Genomic DNA, 21,412 nt, shown 5'->3' on the forward strand with positions numbered 1-21,412 from the left:
CAAATCAATAAATTTAGCTAGTTTGGGAATTAAATTTTATAATTAGTCGTTTTGGTAAATACTTTTGTCAAAAAAGCCATTTCGGTAAAAGATCCCATTTATTCTTTCCGAAGAATCTGATCCATTATTAGAGCACCAATTAAAGAATAGGATACAATGATTAGAGCGTGATTACTTAATAATTAAACAAGTTGTCATCACCTAATTCTTCGAGCAAACTTCGATCACGACACATCACCAAATCAAACCACCACTATCAACTGAACCAACAGTTAATCTCAGATAAATTCTTTGATCACACACCCTAATCTCAAATAGAGAACCTCCCAAGTTTTTGATTGGCATAGCAGAGAGCATCACATGATTCACATCCATCTTAAAACTACTTCTAAATAAAAAAGATAATTCATATATCTGCTTGGATGATGAGGGCTACTTAACAGATACTCCTAAGGGTGATTTCGGCTACGGTTATCAGGAAAAGGATCCAAGCCAAGCTACCAAAAGCTAAATGACGTCTGATAAATTCGTAGTACCATGGTTTTTGTAATAAAATTTCGAACAGAAGTTATGGTAGGTTCATCTCTTGATAACACATTGGCAACAAATCAAACAAATGCAATAGATAAACATATATCACCTTCAAATGTATGTGAATTTATTGAAATAATAATTTATAGTTTTACATAATCAAGAGTTGTGTTTCCAATTACAAGATCATTTCAAATATTATACACAATAATGCACTTGCTCAAAATATGACATAACAGGACCAAAAGAACCTCTAACCCTTCTTGCTTAGTAACCATCAACCAATAAAGAAACAAGGATTACTCCGATTCTTCCACTCAATTTAGATAATTTCTACGTCAAAAATATGTAAGGAAAATTAGTCCTACACTCCAAAGGGCTCGGGAAGATCATTCCTGAGTCGGGTTCACAGTTCACTTGTTGTACACCCAGTTAAAAGTGATTTCGTCCCCCTTGGCTATTACAATAAATGACTAATAACCAAAATACTTCATGAATCCCAACTACACCAACATAAAATATGGGAAAAAATCTCCAAATAAAGTTTTATAATATATACTACACTAGTTCCTTCTACCTCAATCAAGAGCAAAAAAGAAGATAGAAGAGTATCTTACTGGGTTGCAATCTGATCAAGCTGCATATGCTCTAGCCATGCACCTACTACAGAATAATCCGTTGGATCCTTAGACGTTTTAGTAGCCAATCCCTCACCAGATGAAATAGCACCAGAAACAGCGGCAACATGTTTTTCTTCCACCTCAGGGGGAGATTCCTTTACCAGAGACTGGACCCAAGAGAGGTCTGGTTCTTCTCCATTGTTCCCAAGCTCAAATGAAGAAGATCTCCTCAATTGACCCATTTCATCACCTCCATCATTAACTGACCAATCCACCTTCCCATTCGGTGATCCCCAATTTGACCAGGAATTGACTGGAGATCCGACCAAAGAGGATTAGATTTGTGTTTGATTCCAAACTCTCTAGAACTAAAGCTGCGCAGCAGCTGCTGCTGCTGCTCCTGTTGGTGCTCGCGAAGTGCCAAAGCAGAAAGTCTAGCACTCATTGGTGAGATAGGTTCAACACTTCGTGGGGACATCCTTCCCGGAGAAGAGACATTGAAAGAAGATGCATGTAACAAGGGATGCTCAACACTCTTGGGTGAGTAAATATTTGATGTGTTAATAGGTGCCAAAAAAAACTCTGCTGATGTTGAAACTGATTGAGTAGCACAGACTTGTGGGTTGGGGAGAAAACAGAAGCTGCCTGTCAGAATAACGAGGAGATGAGGCGATCTCAGAGCAAAATAGCTCCTCCGGGTTAGAAGGAGCTAACGTCTTTGTTCGAACACCACGCATCAAGGAAGAAGGGTTTGACCGTTGCTGTGAAAAACTAGCCATGAGGTCATCCAACAAATGCTGCTGTACATCAAAATCACATAGCATATTATAGTCTTCAGGTGGAATATCTCTGGCACTAAGTGAAGATCTCAAACGACTAGATTGAAGGTTGCTTCCAGGAAGATGAAGTGTAGGAAAATTTTGTTGCGGGAGCAAAGGAGAATTTGAGCAGGCGTTGGTAGGAGGTGACAGGCACTGTGGAGAAAATGGCGATGGTGACATGGCTGAGATAGCTGACGGGGAACCCGGGAAGAGATTCATTGCAGCTGCCATGTCGATGACAGTGGCAGCAGAGGCCGATTCACGTGGTGAAGGTGCAGCTGAGCCTGTCGACACATAAAGTGGCCTTAGCTCCTCAGGGAGATGGGCAAAAAAACATACCCTTCGATTGCAGCTTGTCCCATCCTTGTATAGCCATGTTCTGTATTGAGCAAGATCGATGAAGCCAGCACTCAAATACCACATGAGCATATTCACACAAGTCGCCCCTTCTACATGTGCCCTTCCGAAATTCTAGACAAGGAACACAACTATAATTATAACTCCTTGGATCCCTTCGTCGTGCCTTTTCTCCTGGATGAACAAAAGGGCACTCAGTCCAATCATGGGAGTATGCACGAGAGCAATGCCTGACCTTGAAAGAGAACATACTGAATTCATCAGTTGCATAGATGTTTTCTTTATGTCAGGAAGAGAAGGGTCAATGGGGTATTCTTTCTTTTCTGGGGCTGGTTAATAGAATGATCTGTCGGCTTCAGGATCTTTGGAGATAACATTGAATCTGATGGACAAGACGATGAGTCGATCCCGGGTGATGAAGACAGAGGTGGGGAGCTAGTACCCGAACTCCTAATCGATACACGCAGCTTAGGCCCAATAATGGACCTGTGAGAATCATTGTTTGCAAGGAGGTATTCTAATGAAACTCTTTTGCTAGGGAGTTTGGGAGGGACGACAATAATATCAAACGGGCGATGACCATTCATATCCAACGCATCGGCATCTGCTCCAGATTCCAGCAGCAGCTTCACAACTTCATCAGCATCAACTGATCCACCTGAAGCTGCACAGTGCAGGGCAGTACTCTTGTCTGGGATGTCCGAAAAGTTGACATCAACCCCAGGTTGAGCAAGTATTAGCTTCAAAACATCCAAGCTTCCATAAGTAGCAGCAACCATGAGGGGTGTTCGATGCTCGAGAACCATTTGCCTAGAGCCCATCTGCCGGCCATACCATAAACCAGCTTGACATAACGCAGAAGCATCATGCTCTAAGATCTTATTGAACCCTTGAACATCATCATTGGCAGCAAGCTCTAGTATGTTGGAAAAAACAGTTTTCTGACTCAGCAAAAACATGGTTAGGTTCCTTCATGGTTGTGTTAGAATTGTGTTGAGGAGGAGATTGCTCGGAATCAACCGTGGTGTTTGTTCGATTCGGACAACCACACATAGTTTAATAGACACAACTAGAATACCCAACAAGATAAGAAAATTCCATCAGATAAGATACCCAAATAATCAGAAATCATATGCTCACAAAATCAAATATCCTACAAACCACTAATATAGAATCACAACATCTAAACTCAAAGTACAGTAGGTAGGCAGAAAGGACATTCACAATCAAGGAAAATCTAATTCAATCAACAAAGACAAGAATTTTATTTAACCTAAATAATCAATCTGCACAATACTGAATATGCCCCCTTCAACAAATAAACAAATAAAAAGGAAATGGGTAGTCATCCATTTAATCACAGTCTCAAAATTTGATTTCTATAAACCTTATCAGAATCAAGAAACCCTAAAACAATTAAAGCATCATCAATTGCAAACAAAAAAAACATAAACTTTGTAAGTGATCATACCAATTTGCAAAAACTAATAAGGGCAAAAGATGAACAATTATACTAAATTTCTCAAATTGATAACACAAATGAAGAAAAGAAAGAATGGTAATTAAGAAATCTATCTCCTTTAATTATTCAACCAAAATGTCAACCCCATTTTTTTCAAAGGTAAAATCTTTATTAAAAAAAATGTGAAATTGAGAACATGGTATGCTATAAAGTAGTTTCAAAGCTCGCAATTTACATATAAGTAACTGGCATTTAAGCTCTATATGCATTTGATGCATGCGATAGTTTATGAAATTATATATTTTAACTATTTATTATGCTTTTATTACATGTATACAATGGAAAAAAATATTAAACATCGCGGATATAAAAAATGAAAAGCTAGACAATTGAGCTCGTTATCCCAACTAATGAAATTCATTGACAATATTTCATCGTTGACACATGAACATCAATACTAATGTGGAATTTAAAATTAAACAATATTAAATTTACTAATATATATTATTCATAAATTAAGTTATGAAAGATAATTTTCATTGTATAAATTATCTCATTGATTGAAAATTTAGAACATGTATTAATTGATGGATTTTATACTCAAAAAATAAATAATATACTCTTAATTTATTTATTTTTAGACTTAATTCAAGTACTCCGTAATTGATTTTTTGTTTTATGTAATTTTTTGCAGATTGATTAATTTTTTTTCATGTACTGATTGATTGATTGATTTTTTTTTTTTTCCCTGGAATCTCTAACCACTTGAGATTTTCCCTACTCTTTTACTCCAATAGTTTGCACGTAACATTTAACGGATGTAGTATTATTTTTAAAGATAAATGTTGTACCACTCAGAACAGATCCCCAAATCTGAATTATCTCAAAGGGTGAACCGGGTGGAACACAAAAACCAAAAAAAAAAAAAAAAAAAAAAAAAATGTTGTCGGTTGTCACAGTAGCAGTGATTAAGTTGGCTTAGCCCAACTTGGCCCAAATTTGGTAGGTTTTAATTGTGGCCCAAAGTTGACAAAGAGTACTTTAAGAATTGTACAAATTTTTACCTAGACTCTAGTGTATGTAGCTTTCCCTACACCCCCTTTCTATACTACGTCGTTTTATCAAGCAGCTACTTTTGCATAATTTTTTTTTTCCTTCCCTTCTTTACCTTCCATTCAAATAAGTACTGTATATAAACATTTTTATAGACTTCATTTTTTTCTCTCCTTTCTTTCACCAATTTCATTTTCTCTCTCCTCTTTTTCACCAATTTCATTTTCTCTCTCCTGGTTTTTTTTTTTTTTTGATTCATTGTTTTTCAATTTTCTCTCTCTTCTTTCATGGAGATCAATATAAGTAATTCTTACTTTTAATGATAATTAGTCAATTGTTTTGATAATGCTTTGTTTTACAATTGTAATTGGATGATTATAATGATCTGATTTCATAGTTTTTGTTGTATTGACTTTAATTTTGATAATGCTCTGGTTTTGTTATTGTTGTTATTAGTTGATTAATAATTTAGTTTGTATTGTTCATCTAATTCAGGTTTTTTTTTTTTGTATTTTTGATTGTTGTTTATTCCAGTTTTGTGCGTTTTGTATGAGTATATATTGTTGTTTTAATTTTGCTATTCGATTATTTTTACCAGTTTTGTGCGTCGTAAAAAAATAATCTTAGTTAAAATAATGATCACTTCTGTAACAGTAAATGTTCATTTATATTTAATGTATTTTTTATATATTAAAATACTTGTATATGTTTATTGTAGTTGTATTTGAATACTTATGTTGTACATGTGAATTTCAATTATTTTCATTGTTTTATAAATGCTCATATACATTTTAACTAGTGAATATATTTTATATTTGTTCTGTTGTAATAATGTTCATTTATGTAAGTATAAATGTTCATTTATATATATATACTTGTGTTTATGGAATTATATGTTGTACATGTGACTTTTTTTAATGATTATCACTATTTTGTAGTTTCAGAAATAATGGTCAGTTATATGACGATAGATGATCATTTATGTTTTACATTTAGTAATTCAACTGTAATTGACCAAATGCATCATTATAATTGAACATTATTGCTAATGTAATTTATTACATGTTACATTATTGCAGTGGGAAAAAAGGATATTATTATTTTTGAAGAAGCAAGTAAGTCTGAGTTAATGGGGAACGAAACAATTTAAAACTGTTGACGAAGTTTATGAAATGTGTTTAAATTCCAATTATATGGTCAAGCCAATAATCAAGTTGCTACTAGTGTTCAAAAGATCGAGTGCTCAAATTCCTCCCATTATCTTCCAAAAATGTAAAAATTCCTATAAATGCTCAAATGGCTCCTAATATTTATAAGAATATCTTTAACCTTTTGTTATTAAGTACTATTCTTCTTATTGAATATTAATTTTTTTTAAAAATCTTCTATAAGTGAATATTTTAGTATTTGTAATTGAACATTTAGTTTTTAAAAATGATCATTAAGTTTTTGTAAAGAATCATTTAGCTTTTGTGAATGATCAAAATTGATTAACATAATACTTTACATAAAATCCGCAATTTTCATATAAAATTGTAAGAATTATTCTATAAACAAATATTATCTACTCCATATCAAACTTTAAACGTATAAAATTAAATAGTTAATCACATAGATTAATTCTGTTAACAAATAATATCTACGAAGTATAAGTTTTATCAACCAGCTATGGACATATATCTATCCATAAGTGAACATATTATATTATGCCTTTGCAAATCTTCTTGATGCTATTCTATTATTCTTAGACTCATGGTTTTTCTTCAGTAGCATTAGTTGAGCAGTGTATTGCAATTTGCATCCCCAACCTTCTGATTTAGCCTACATGTTAATGAAAATGAATTGTTATTAAAATAAACAGTACATTAAGTGCTATATAATTGAACATTATGTGCTACAAAATTGAACACTAAATACTATAACTTGTTTATTAAATTTTACTTAAAATGTTAGCTTTAAAGGCACAAACCTAGATTTTTGACTTATTGTTCTCTTTTTGCCCAGATTTTAAAGAAATTTCAAAGTTGAATTGATGGTTTATATATACTTCATTTATTTTATGATAAGAATCTATAAGTATAACTAAGCGTTATATTTATGAACATTTAATTATCTATATTTGAACATACTTTTTTATTATGTATGAATGTGTGTCTATTGAGTTTGTTAAAAAAAAAAAAAAGTGTATCTTGAGTTGTACGTAGGTATATTATCTCCTTTTCACTTAAAATGGTACTTCCTCCGTTTTTCTTTTATTGCACCATAAGGACTTTTACACTATTCACTTTATCTTCTTTGACCATCTTTTGTGATTTATCCTTTAGGAAAAACATAGTCATGTGGGATCTAGTTACATTCGTCTTGAAATCTACTTTTCAAATATCAATTTTTTATAATTTTTACAAAAGTATAATTAAAGATATTAATAGCCAAAGTAATGCATTGACAAGCGTGAAACACTTTATACTAATAAATGTTCATATATTACAATCCAGCTTATGGTGCAATAAAAAAAAAAGAACGGAGGAAGTATAAAAATTACAATCCATCTTTGTTTGTTATGCATTTTATAAATGTTCATATATGTGTGTAGAAATGTTCATTATATTTTAAAATCATGAACACATTAATAAATGTAAAAGCGGATATATAAACTATTAATTAACATTTAAATGAATGGTATTTCAAGTTTTGTATGCATTCATAATATTTTATACTAATCATTAGCACATATTTAAAAAAAAATCAAATTAGAATATGTTAATGAATACATATTAACATGTAATTATAGGTAAACACGTGAATAATTTCATTATATGGAAATGAACGTATAGTGCTTTGTAATTGTTCAATTTACCTATGCATTCGAGATATTATTTTTTCAACTGCAACACTCGATGCTTGTATATCTTTTAAAAGTGTTGGATCTACAATAGGACATTTTTTCTCACTTTTTTTTTCTTTTTCTAATTTTATGTAGAGGTGTTTCATCATCACTGTTTTTACATTATATATTTATTTATAAATAATTTTTTTGAAGAAATATTTGTAAATTTTAAAAGTTCGAGTAAATATATATTTACATTTCTGAAGAATCATTGTTTTTCTTCTCTGAAATAGATTTTTCCGAACCGAAAATTAAATTGAAACAAGTATATGTTAATATTACTAATTATTTGCCTCAAAAAAAAATATTACTAATTATTCGAAATTAAATAGTCGCTTTGAAATTGATCAATAATTAACATAAACACTTACATTGATACATTTTCAGCGATTGAACTATCAATTTGTTTCTCGGAACACAATCACAAACAAATTCTCAAAAAATTAGGGTTTGTATTTATATCTATTTATTTTTTTGCTATAAACATGAACATTAATACTTACTCTTTTGATTTCCGCTTGCTTTTTTTTTTTGGTGAAATTTGCTTCAATTGTTTGATTTCGTCTATGAAATCTGCCATTGTTGAAGTTTTAGAGCTTTAGATGAGAGAGAAAATGAAAAGAGATTGAGATGAAATGAAAGTTTTTTTTTTTTTTTTTTTTTTGTGTGTGTGGGGTAAGGGAGTTTACTGACAGTTTTTTTACTTAGGATAGTAGGGTGTATTGTGGCCTTTGTGGGGAGTAGTGGTACGCTGTGTTTTGTGGGGGTGTAGGGATAGTTCCCTACCATAGGGTCTAGCCATAAATAATTATAAGAATTGTAGTTATTTTTTTACCCGGCCCAAATAGTTTGCTAGGTCCGATCTAACATTATTGGTTTTGAACAAGCATCTTCAGCCCAATCCAACCCAAGTGGCTTTCTTTTCCTTTGAACCGGTCCGCCTATGATCACTTCTTGTCACACCATGTGATTGGACACACACAAAACTTGTTACTCTCTCGGTTTTAAATACTTGCTTCATTTTTTCATGCGCGGAGTTTTAGGAGAAATTGGAGAAAGTAATAAAATATAAAAGTAGTGGGGCTGGTGGAAGAATAAAAAATTGTAAAAACCAAAAGTGGTGGAGAGAATTGAAGGAAAGAGAATATGAAATTAATATAATTAAGTCCATTTGATGAGAAAAATTAATCAAATATTGTAAAAGTTTTCAAAATAAAAAAATGGAACAAATATTTAAAAATGGCTGCAAAAGAAAAATGGAGCAAGTATTTAAAAACGGAGGGAGTATTTCAATACAGATCATAGATATTATCTATTACAAAGTAGATGGTTTATAATGAAATAATTTATATGTGAGCCCAAATATTTTTACGCATTTTAAAATACGGAGTAGTCCACGCATTTTAATATTTTCTAGTATATAATAGTCAAATTTCTAGTATAGTTTGCTCGAAATAGCTTTTTTTTTTTTTTTTTTTTTTTGTGAAGGGAATAGCTGTTTAGGTATATAATACGAAGTAAACAAATTTCTAGTACAATTTGTTCAAAAATTAGACTGGTTTCGACCTTTATTCTGTACATAGTTTGGATGAGCGAGATTTGACTTAGCTAAAAACCTAACAAATACATACCAAGGGTCTGTTCACATTTACTAAACTGAGCTGAACTGAATTGATTGGAGCTGAAGTGAACTGAATAGATTAAAGCTGAAATGAATATTTTATGAGAGAGGAAAATAAGGAGGTGAGCTGAATTAAACTGATTAGAACTGAACTGAACTGATTGGAACTGAACTAAACTCATGCCCCAAATCGAATCATACTAATTAAACTCAGCTTTACAAATCTATGACCATTATTGTGAATGAGCGAGATCTGACTTCCAACATACCTCTTCCATGTGGTAGTTTAACACAACCTTCCAAGAGGTCTTGCAATCTATCAATTGTGTAACTGAGATCCGACTTCCAACATACCTCTTCCGTTTGGTAGTTTAAAACAACCTTCGAAAAGGAGGTCTAAGTAATCTGTTTGTGATTTCGAGACGATTATTTGGATTTTTGAGACGGATTTTAATCTAATTTAGAAATAAAACAAAAACAAATCTAAAAGGTACGTGAAGCCAATTATTTTTTTTTTTTTTTTTTTTTTGGAAGGTAAGAAAAAAAAAGGAAAGAATTAGGACCCCCTCCTCATGAGGGGTGATCCTAAAGCATCTGAGGTGAGAATGGGGTACAAAGCTGAAGAGGTACAAAAAGAAATATCTAATTTGTCAGTGACAAGATGGCCAACATTTGCAATCCAATCTGCTGCTTTGTTTGCTTCTCTGTAGACATGTCGAATTTTCCAATTGGGGACTCTACGAAGTAGGATCTTGATATCTGCTATAATGTGATCAATCTGCCACGGGGTTGACCAAATTTCATTCACTGCGTTGACAACGAGGAGATTGTCCCCTTCAATTTGAAGATCTTGTATTCCTTGTTGGAGGGTGAGGATAATACCCTTGTGAAGACCAAAAGCTTCAGCTACCAACAAATATTGTTATAGTATATTATTGGAGGATATATTTTGGAGGATATATTTTGGATATATTTTGGGAAATTATTAGGATATATTTAGTTTCCATATTTTATGCTGAGTATATATTTTATGCCTAGCATAATATCTTTTTTGATATCTTTGACTATTTCCTAATTCTATCGGGTTTGGGAACGATGTATTATTTATTGGCCATGGCCATCATGATTGTAATTCAAGTGATTGAGTTTATTCAATTTATCAAATTCTCTCTATATTTTAGCATGGTATCAAGAGCAGGTTAAAATTTCTTTTTTTTTCCAAACTCATAATATGGCCGGGGATGATGAATTATCTCCTATGTCACCCCCTCTCACACGTGTGGTTTCTGGAGTCCAGGGGGGAAATATTCAGTCCATGGTGTTTCAAATGCAATTACGAGATTGCTTGGTAATGTTAATGTTCCCGATAATCGTTTGAATGGAAAATTTGATGCTACCTCTTGGATTATTGACACAGGAGCAACTCATCATGTAACCGGAGACAAATCTTGGTTGTTTGATACGCAGTGTCTAGAGTGTCCTGTTGGTCTTCCCAATGGTGACACCGTATTGGCTTCTTTAATTGGTTCTGTTCGTTTGTCGGACAAGTTTATTCTAACCGGGGTTCTTTATGTTCCTAATTTGAGTTGCAATTTGCTTTCTGTGTCACAAATTATCGATGAGCTTAATTGTACTGTCCAATTTAACCCTTATATGTGTGTTGTACAGGATCAAACGAAGGAGCTAATTGGAACGGGAGTTAGGAGAGACGGATTATTCTATTTTAGCAATTCAGATTTGGTGAATCACGTTGATGTGGGTGAAGCAAGGACGACCTTGGAGTTGTGGCATCGTCGAATGGGTCATCCCTCAGAAAAAGTGGTTAAGTTACTTCCTCATGTTAGTGGCAATAAACATAATCTTTCTAAAGGGTGTGAGGTATGTATGCGTGCTAAACATCCTAGAGATAAATTTCCTTTGAGTGATAGTAGAGCTTCTAGGGTTTTTGAGAAAATACATTGTGATTTGTGGGGTCCGTATCGACATGTTTCTTCGTGTGGAGCTCGTTATTTTTTAACTATCGTTGATGATTATTCCCGAGCTGTTTGGATTTACTTGTTGGTTGATAAAACTGAGGTTTTTTGAATGTTTTTAGCATTTGTTGCTATGGTTGATAGACAATTTTCTCAAACCATTAAGGTTGTGCAAAGTGACAATGGCACTGAATTTAATTGTTTGCATGATTATTTTAGTGTTACTGGAATTATTTTTCAAACCTCTTGTGTGGGGACTCCACAACAGAATGGGAGAGTTGAGAGAAAACACAAACACATTCTTGAAGTTGGGAGAGCTTTAAGGTTTCAAGCCAATTTGCCTATTTATTTTTGGGGGGAATGTGTTCTTGCCGCTGCTCACCTAATTAATCGTACACCCACTCCCTTGTTACAAAATAAAACTCCATTTGAAATTTTGTTCAATAAACCTCCCTTATTTGATGCCCTTCGTACTTTTGGATGTTTGTGCTTTGCTCATAATCAGAAAATAAATGGGGAAAAATTTGCAACTCGAAGTAGGAAATGTATTTTTGTGGGATATCCCTTTGGGAAGAAAGGATGGAGATTGTATGACCTTGAGTCAAAAGTTTTTTTTGTGTCACGTGATGTGAAATTTGTTGAGGAAGTGTTTCCTTTTTGTAGTCCGGAAGTTGTGAATATAGAGTCCACGAATTTTGATCAAAATAATGATGTTCATACGGATTTCATGGAGTATGAGGTGTTTGATGATAATGAAGTAGTTATGGGCAACGAGAGCATTTTACAGATCAATGAACAAGCTGTCACGAGTGTCGAAAATATTGTCCAACACACGCAGCAGCCCGAGACAGACCATGCCGCAGCCTACCCGCGGTAGCAGGGGCCATCCCGCAGGCAGGCCTCGGAGTCTGCTGCCCAACAGCCTGTCTCCCCGCAGGAAGATGCCGCGGGCGCGGGAGGTGAGGCCGCGGGCACGGGGTCGGCTTCCCAGCAGCAGCCCGTTAGTTCTGCCTTCCCCGATGGATTTCCATCGGGCGATGGGTCGAGTGTAGAACCCTTAGGTAGGGAGTTCCGTGAAAAAATTCCCAATGTTCGTCATCGTGACTATGTGACTCACTCAATTTTTGCTAAAAATCCGTCTCCGTCCACTCCGTCTCCAATCCCTCCTTCAGGTACGCCTTACCCTCTAGCACACTATATAAATTGTGACATGTTTTCTGTGAATTATCGCAAATTTCTTGCAGCCGTTGTTTTGGGAAAGGATCCAAAATCCTTTAAAGAAGAAATCAAATCCGAAGGTTGGCGACGTTCTATGAAAGAAGAAATAAAGGCATTGGAAGATAATGGAACTTGGACATTGGAGCATATTCCTCCCGGCAAGAAAGCACTAGGTTGTCAATGGGTGTATAAGACGAAATTTTTGTCTAATGGTGATATTGAACGTCTCAAGTCACGTTTGGTTGTTTTTGGTAATCATCAAAGAGAAGGTATTGATTATGGTGAGACCTTTGCTCCGGTTGCAAAAATGACTATTGTTCGCGCTTTTCTTGCTATAGCAGTTTCAAAAAATTGGGAGATTCAACAGATGCATGTTCATAATGCTTTCTTACATGGTGATCTTGAAGAAGAGGTGTACATGAAATTACCTCCAGGTTTTGAGAGCTCGAATTCGAGTTTGGTGTGTCGTTTGAGAAAGTCTTTGTATGGGTTGAAACAAGCTCCGAGATGTTGGTTTGCAAAGCTCACTACAGCTTTGAAAGGGTACGGTTTTATTCAATCTTACTCTGATTATTCTCTTTTCACATACACTAAAGGCAATGTTCAGATTAATGTCTTAGTTTATGTTGATAATCTTATTATTTCTGGGAATGATTCCGCTGCATTAACTGTGTTCAAAGCTTATCTTGGTGAATGTTTCAAGATGAAGGACCTTGGTCCTTTGAAATATTTTTTGGGCATTGAAGTTGCTCGTAGTAAATCAGGTTTGTTTTTGTGTCAACGAAAGTACACCTTGGATATTGTTTCTGAAGCAGGGCTATTGGGTGCGAAACCAAGTGGTTTTCCGATTGAGCAGAACCACAAGCTTAGTCTTGCTAGTGGTGAGTTACTTGCAGATCCTGAGTCTTATCGTAGACTAGTAGGGCGGTTGATTTATCTCTCAGTGACTAGACCAGATTTGGCATATTCGGTTCATATTCTTTCTCAGTTTGTGCACGAACCTCGGATTGAGCATTGGGAAGCAGCTCTCAGGGTGGTTCGTTATTTAAAGGGTACTCCAGGACAGGGTATTTTGTTAAGTGCAGATAGTGACCTGACTTTGCAGGGTTGGTGTGATTCAGATTGGGCGGCGTGTCCTCTTACCCGTCGTTCGTTGACTGGTTGGCTAGTTTTTCTCGGTAAATCTCCTATTTCGTGGAAAACCAAGAAGCAACCTGATGAATAAAAAGTTATACCGCAAGTGCACGGTGTCTGTTGTTAGCAGAGATTTAGCAAATACGGGTCGAATCCCACAGGGAGACAGGTTCTATTAGTTTTTGCCCAATTATATGAACTATTTCTATAAACGAATAATGATTCGATGATTAATTAACTAAAGAATGACAATAATGAAAATAAGGTTGTTCTCAGACAAATTAAAGTCTAGGGCATACGTTCGGTCCACCATGCTTATACCAATCCAAGAAATGCAAACAATCCATTAATAAACAAACTAGGTCGAATAATTAAAGCACTTGTTAATCCTACGGTCGGGAATTAACGCTTACGAATTAACATATGTAGTTCGGTCGCTAACATAATCAAATTCGCCAATTGTAATTAAGCCTCTAAAAATATGATCTTTCAATTCTAATTTTTATTAGCTAAATAATTAACTCATGATATTGGCCAATTACATGAATTAAACAATAAAACACAAATCAATTGGAATTATTCAAACCCTAATTCATAAATTTATAAATAAATAAGCACAAATAATCATGGTATAAACATGGCTTCCCTCACTTAACCCTAGAAAACGACTACTCACTCATAATTGAGATAAACAAAACAAAAGAGATAAATAAACTTGAATTCATAATTAATAAAATAAATAAAGAACGAAAAGAATAATTGAAATACCTCGATGATTAAATTAATGAAGAATGAAAAGCTAGGGTTCAACAATGGAGAGAAAGAAAACTAAGAAGCGTTTAATCTAGAAAAATAAAGCATAAGAGGCAAAATAAAATCCTCTCCGGTATTTATATTTTTGCCTCAACCTAAATAAAATAAATAAATAAATACATAAACTATTATGCTATTGGATGAAAATTGATGACGTGGCACGATACTCGACTTGATGACGTCAAATGACCAAGAAGCGCTGGAGCAGCAACGAGCTATAGCTCGTTCATTGAGTGAGCTCTCGCTCACTAATGTCGTAAAAGATAGCAGGGCCGAGCTATAGCTCTCTAATCAGCGAGCTATCGCTGCTTTGTCAAATGTAGCTACTGCCTTGGCGAGCTAGCTGGCGAGCTATATCTCGGATAGGACTTGCATATGGCAGTGATGAGCTAATAGGCGAGCTAGGTGGCGAGCGATAGCTCGCAGCTTCCTTAGCTTGCGGCCTTACTGAGCTAGTACTCGAGCTATAGCTCGATATAAGAATGCTTAGCAACTCGAACTGTCAATGCATCAAAGGCCTAAAACGATCTCGAACTTGCAATAGGGACTACGAAAAAACTCTGATTTGCTTCAAAGAATCTACATTCATATATAAGCACAAGGTTAAAGAATCATCGGCCTCAAATCAACATCCCTCCATCCAACGACTATTCGAAAAATGCTGAATTCTTCCGAGAGCGTCCAAATAGCTATGAGAGCTACCTAAAACATTAAGAAAACACAAACGAAGCATAATACATCACGATAGTGATAACCTATACATAATTGACTCTAAAACTAACGACTAAGAGACTAAGAAGAACTAAAAAACAATTAAAAATGTGCCCAACAATCCTATACAGATATGATTTATCAAATTCCCCCAAGCTAAACTGTTGCTTGTCCCTAAGCAACACTAGACTCAAGATGGAGAAACAAGACAAACAAGACTTCCAGAGAACCAGAATAAGACCGACTCGACTCTCGAACAAACAATCAAACCAAAGTTAGCAAAACTGAAATCTGGCTCGGATACATGTAGAACCACGTAGCATTTATAGTCCTGCAATTAACTCTCCAATCTAGAGGCCACAAACAGTCTCTTTCCAAGTTAGTCTCCGCCGATTTCCTGTAAATATGCTGAAGTTGAGCACGAGAGGTGCTCTACCAGCTTGGGGTTATAACAAACACTCAACCTATACCATGTCGACTTGAAATGCAACAAATACTCTTTAACTTTGACTCAAAACTCAATTCACTCAATCATAACTTATGCACGAAGATCAAGAGGTCTTTATGAGGGTTGTAATGGGGCTAGGGTGAGAGGTAGGATAAACATTTTGGGAAATGTAAGAGTTGAGCTAGCTGGGAGAGTGATAATAATATTATATAATAACAACACAACCAAATGCATGTCGAAGATAACCTTGCTTAGCATCTAGCCTCTCCATACACCATGAAAACCAGAACAAAAAAATCACTATACACCAAAGTAAATTGATTTCCTCTTCTTCCCTTCGTTCTTTAATTTTTTTTTTTCTCATACCCCATTTATTCTACTTTTTTTTTTTCATTTTCATTTTCATTTTTTTTTTCCAACCTTGAGCTTCCATTCAAAATCTCCTTTATTGCACCACAAAGTAAATATTTAGCCAAATAAAAACCACAAATCACAAGATAGACCACTCCCCCAAGCTAGGATTGGGAATAGTAACCAATTGAGGCCAAAGGCTTGTAATATGGAGAATTCAATGAAGGGTAAAGCTCAACATGGGTAACAATTAAGGAGCAAATGTACCAAAAATAACATCTGGAGGCTCAAATGAGAAAAAGAAAGACCTTTATCATTTCAATCATGCATTCATCACAACCAAATTACTACGAGTCTCTAGGCAAAATCAAGATCAAAATTGCACCAGGAACTATCACACACCAAAAAAATATAGACTGTTATAAATGTGACAGTCAATCTATCAGGTTCCAAAAACTCACTTTGGCTTGGGGTCTACAAAAATATCGACTAGCTAGACTCAAAAAGAGCAAAACATCTTTCCACAAACCAATTAGTCGCAGGCTACATTGCTACGCAGTTATCAACGTATAAAGCACACCGACCGAATTTCAAAATCGTAACTATGATGAGAAGAAGCTCAAGAGAGTCTAATCTAATCCGCACACGGTTCGAAGTCAAACAAATGGAAAATAGGCACAAGAATGTATTATTCGAAAACACAACTAAACTAAGAAAGCAATACATTTTTTTCCGTTGCACGTAAACTCCCACTCCTAATGAATGGTACAAACCGTACAACAATCCTACTAAAGCAAATCAAACTACAATATGAAAGCAATTAAAGATAGACATCCCTCCCCCAAGCTAAATGAAACACAGTGTCCTCACTGTGAAAAATGCATAAAGACAAAAGGAGAGGGAAGAAAAATTGCTCACTGATTAGGAGCTGGACCGGGAGCAGCATCACCGGTAGTAGGGAGAGGTTCCTCTTGTGCAGTGGTGGTGGCAACTGTAGCGGGTTCGTCTCCTCTAATTAAGCAGCGTAGGCTCTTGATCTCATTGCGAAGCTTGACTACATGACCCTCGATGATGTCGAATTTCTTAGATGTCTCCTCTCGAAAGGAGGTGAAAGAATTCAAGATAGCTTGTAATGCCTCTTCAATAGTCAATGAAACATCAGTAGTGGCTTGAGAGGAAGTTCCTGTCTCTCTAGGCTCGACATTAGTGACATGTGGTAGTGCTTGGGTGTTGGTCATCTGAGGTAGAGGTTGGGAACCTGACTGACCAGCATCCGCATGGTTTGGAGCAAATAACCATGAATCATCACTGTTTAAATGAGCCTCGACACGTGGAAGGTAAGAGTAGCGTGTTTTCCGCTGTCCTTTCAAATCCCCCTTTAAGCACCAAACATAACGAGTATCACTCCCCCTTCTCTCCAACTCAATCCATTCAAAACGTTTCATCGCATCAATATCCAATGACTTATGTTTTGAAACTGGAGTCTTACCCTTAGTCGATAGTCCCAAGGACTTGGCAATACAAGTAATAAACCCCCCACAGTGGATTTCACTAGACTCACCACGAACATTGAGAAAAGAGCGAATCAAGAAACTCCCATAATCTATATGACCGTGTTGTTCCAGATCATCACTCATTAAGAACCATAGGTGCCAGAGTTCACTAGTGCATACTTGACTCATGTCTTTCTTAGGATAAAAAGCACCCTTAATCGACCGGTGAAGCATCCTCATGGTTGGATTAATAATTGACGATGACTTGCTATGACTAGCTCGCCAATCTCTCCTATCGGTAATTTCAGACCAAAATTCATCAGCATAAAATAGATCCTCCTCCTTGATGAGACCATCAAGAAAAGTGTCAAAATTGTCCGGATGAATCACTCCTTTTTGTTTCCAACCAAAGACCTCGTTTAACCGATCAACTGACATTTGGTGTTTCTCTCCATCAAGTTGAAATGTTATATGCAATTTAGGATAAGTTCTCAAACACCCATGGACTTCAAGAGAAGCCAAAAATTCATATGTCCAGTCTTTATAGGTGTACTCCTCAAAGCTTAGGAATTTCTCCCATGAACAAGATGATAAGGCCCATAGAATGCTCCCATGTAAACCTAACTTTCCAGCATCTTTATTTGAATAAAATAGTGTAGGCTTTACGGGACGGGTAAGGATATTGTCAAATCGGCGCTTATGTGCGGGGTCAGGGAAAGAGGGTTGGCTTTCAGATTGAGGTGGGGGAATTGTAGTTGGGGAGGCTGATGGTTGAGGAGCTTTGGGCAGGGGTTTGTTCTTGGAGATTGGCTTGATTTGTGGTATTGGTTTAGTGGCGTTTCGTTTGGGATTAGTCCTCCTAGCTGCAGTCATGACTAAAAAAATAATCACAGGAACTGTTACACAACTTTCAACACTTCACCAATTAGAAACACAAATCAGAAATCACAAGATTAATATTCAAATCAAGTTCAACAATGTGCAACAAGAATCGTCTAAAAATCAATCAAGAATCAATAATTCAGAGTAATCACCCAAGCTAAGGTATATGTCCAAACAAATCACAATTCACAAATAAGTTCAAAGATAGAGAAAAAAAATTGATCACAAAACCTTTATGAACTTGTCAATTATGCCCAAATCTGATGTCAATCCCCTATATAAATGCTAAATATCAAGTTCAAGACTCCAATTTGCTCCAATATGAATGAAATCAAAAACCCCTATTTCAATTGAAAAAGTTAGGGTTTGCACAAGAGGTGTGATATGGGGAAAATAGGTGAATTGGTGGTATTAGGGTGGTTATAGGGTGGCTAAAAGTGGTCGCCGGCGGCCAGAGGTGACTCGCCGGCGGTGGTTGTGAGGTTCGGAGGTGTGGGCTGCTAGGAGAATGTCGGAGCAGTAGGAAAGAGTCTTGGGTTTTGAGAAGCAGGGGAGTGAAATTTTGATAGACTTAGAACATGTGGGCTGCTAATGGGTTGTAAAAGAGGAGCTATAGCTCACTCGTCAAGGAGCTCTCGCTCGGGCATCCCGTGGGGTGTAGTAGCAACGAGCTATAGCTCGTTCATAGAGTGAGCTATCGCTCGGAATGCTGATTGCTCTCGATCTATGAGAGCTAATTCACGAGCTATCGCTGCTTCGCGCTGCAGGTACAACGTCAGCTTCACAGGCTTGTAACTTCTTATTCGTAAGTCATATATAGGCGTGTGACCTACCGTCGAAAATCTCTTCAAGTCTAGTTTCCAACCCAACTTGAATCATATCAATCCGATCTCTATAACTAAAGTTATGGCTGAAAGAGTGGACAAAGGTATATTTTGACAATTTATTTATTTGCTGCTGGTTTGTTTTTGCAGGAAAGAAAATCAGCTTCTGACCTTTGGCACTAAACCCTTGTACTTAACATCCTTAAACCACCTGAAATCATTTAATAAAATCTTGAACACCACTCTAAAAATCATTAGCATCGTTAGTGCAAGAAATCAGTGAAATTATTAAAAATCGAATCCAAGTGAATTCAAAAATAGAAAGAAAAGAAAATATATATATATATATATATATATATATATATATATATATATATATATATATATATATATATATATATATATATATATATTAATAATAAAAAAAATAATAAAAAAAAACTACGAAAACAACTAAACTAAGCTAAATATCGGGTTGCCTCCCGATAAGCGCTCATTTAGAGTCGTGAGCTCGACTTCTTACCTCAACTTCAAGCATCATTATGTGAATCGGAGAGATAAATCGTCTCCAATCCACCAATGAAAGCACCTTCGGTATAGAGTTTCAAACGTTGTCCGTTCACCTTAAATTTGGAACCATTTTCACTAGCAACTTCAATAGCTCCATGATCTTTAACCTCAGTAATGGTGAAAGGTCCGGACCACCTAGACTTAAGCTTACCTGGGAAAAGTCGAAGTCTTGAATTGTAAAGCAAAACTTTATCACCAACATTCAACTCACGTTTTTTAATCATCTTGTCATGAAACTTTTTCGTTTGCTCCTTATACAACCTATGGTTCTCATAAGCTTCTAGTCGAAGCTCATCTAACTCATTCAATTGAAGAAGTCTCGCTTCACCGACCTTTTCTAAGTCTAAATTGATCTCCTTGACAGCCCATTGTGAAAGGTATTCCATTTCGACCGGTAAATGACATGCCTTGCCATACACCAACCGATACGAAGTTGTCCCTAACGGAGTCTTGTAGGTCGTTCGCAATGCCCACAATGTATCGTCCAACTTTAATGACCAATCTTTGCGGGACTTGTTGACAACCTTTTCAAGGATTCTCTTGATTTGTCGATTGGATACCTCAACTTGGCCACTCGTTTGAGGATGATAGGCCAAACCAACCTTGTGGGTAACCCCATGTTTCTTGAGAAGAGCCTTAAAAGTTCGTTGATGGAAATGAGAACCTCCATCACTAATAACAACTCTTGGGACTCCGAAACGCGGGAAGATGATCTTCTTAAATAACTTCATAACGACCTTTGAATCGTTAGTTGGTGACGCAATAGCTTCGATCCACTTAGTGACATAGTCGACGGCAACCAAAATGTACCGATTTCCGCTAGAGGAAGGAAATGGTCCCATAAAATCAATTCCCCATACATCAAAAGGCTCAACCTCAAGAATTCCATTTTGTGGCATCTCTTGCCTCTTCGATATATTCCCTGTTCTTTGACACTCATCACATGCATTACAAAAGATACGAGCGTCCTTGAATAATGATGGCCAATAGAAACCACATTGAAGCACTCGGTAGGCAGTTGCAGTAGAACCAAGATGCCCACTAGAAGGTAGATTATGGCAATGATGAAGGACACCATGAGTATCCCAATCTGCTACACATCTCCGAAACATCCCATCAGAACACTTACGATACAAGTGAGGGTCATCCCAAAAGTACCACTTGGCATCATGGTAGAACTTCTTGCGTTGTTGGTAAGTCAAATCTGGAGGATGTGAACCACCTACACAAAAATTAGCATAGTCAGCATACCATGGAGATACAGTAGAAACAGAGAATAAATGATCATCGGGGAAAGAGTCATTTATAGGGCTATCTGAAGTAGACTGAAATCTCAATCGAGAAAGGTGATCCGCAACAACGTTCTCGGCACCCTTTTTATCTCGAATCTCTAAATCGAACTCTTGAAGGAGCAAAATCCATTGAATGAGCCTCGGTTTAGCCTCTTTCTTTGCTAGGAGATACTTCAGAGCGGCATGGTCAGTGTGGACAATTACTTTCGAACCAATGAGGTAAGTTCGAAACTTGTCAAGAGCATACACAATAGCTAGGAGCTCTTTCTCAGTGGTGGCATAATTCATCTGAGCCTCATCCAAGGTTTTACTAGCATAGTAAATGGCATGCAAAACCTTGTTCTTTCGTTG

The 21,412-nt window shown here is 36.0% G+C and overlaps 2 pseudogenes; one reads left to right on the forward strand and one right to left on the reverse strand.

Moving 5' to 3' along the window:
* Positions 1 to 636: 636 nt before the first annotated feature.
* On the reverse strand, positions 637 to 3,917 carry LOC145556469 (zinc finger CCCH domain-containing protein 30-like; annotated as a pseudogene).
* Positions 3,918 to 12,850: 8,933 nt separating this feature from the next.
* LOC145555448 (putative mitochondrial protein AtMg00240 pseudogene) lies at positions 12,851 to 13,768 on the forward strand (annotated as a pseudogene).
* Positions 13,769 to 21,412: the final 7,644 nt, after the last annotated feature.

The sequence above is a fragment of the Chenopodium album genome, chromosome 8, assembly GCF_948465745.1.
Source record: "Chenopodium album chromosome 8, dcCheAlbu1.1, whole genome shotgun sequence".
In the NCBI taxonomy this organism is placed as follows: domain Eukaryota; kingdom Viridiplantae; phylum Streptophyta; class Magnoliopsida; order Caryophyllales; family Amaranthaceae; genus Chenopodium; species Chenopodium album.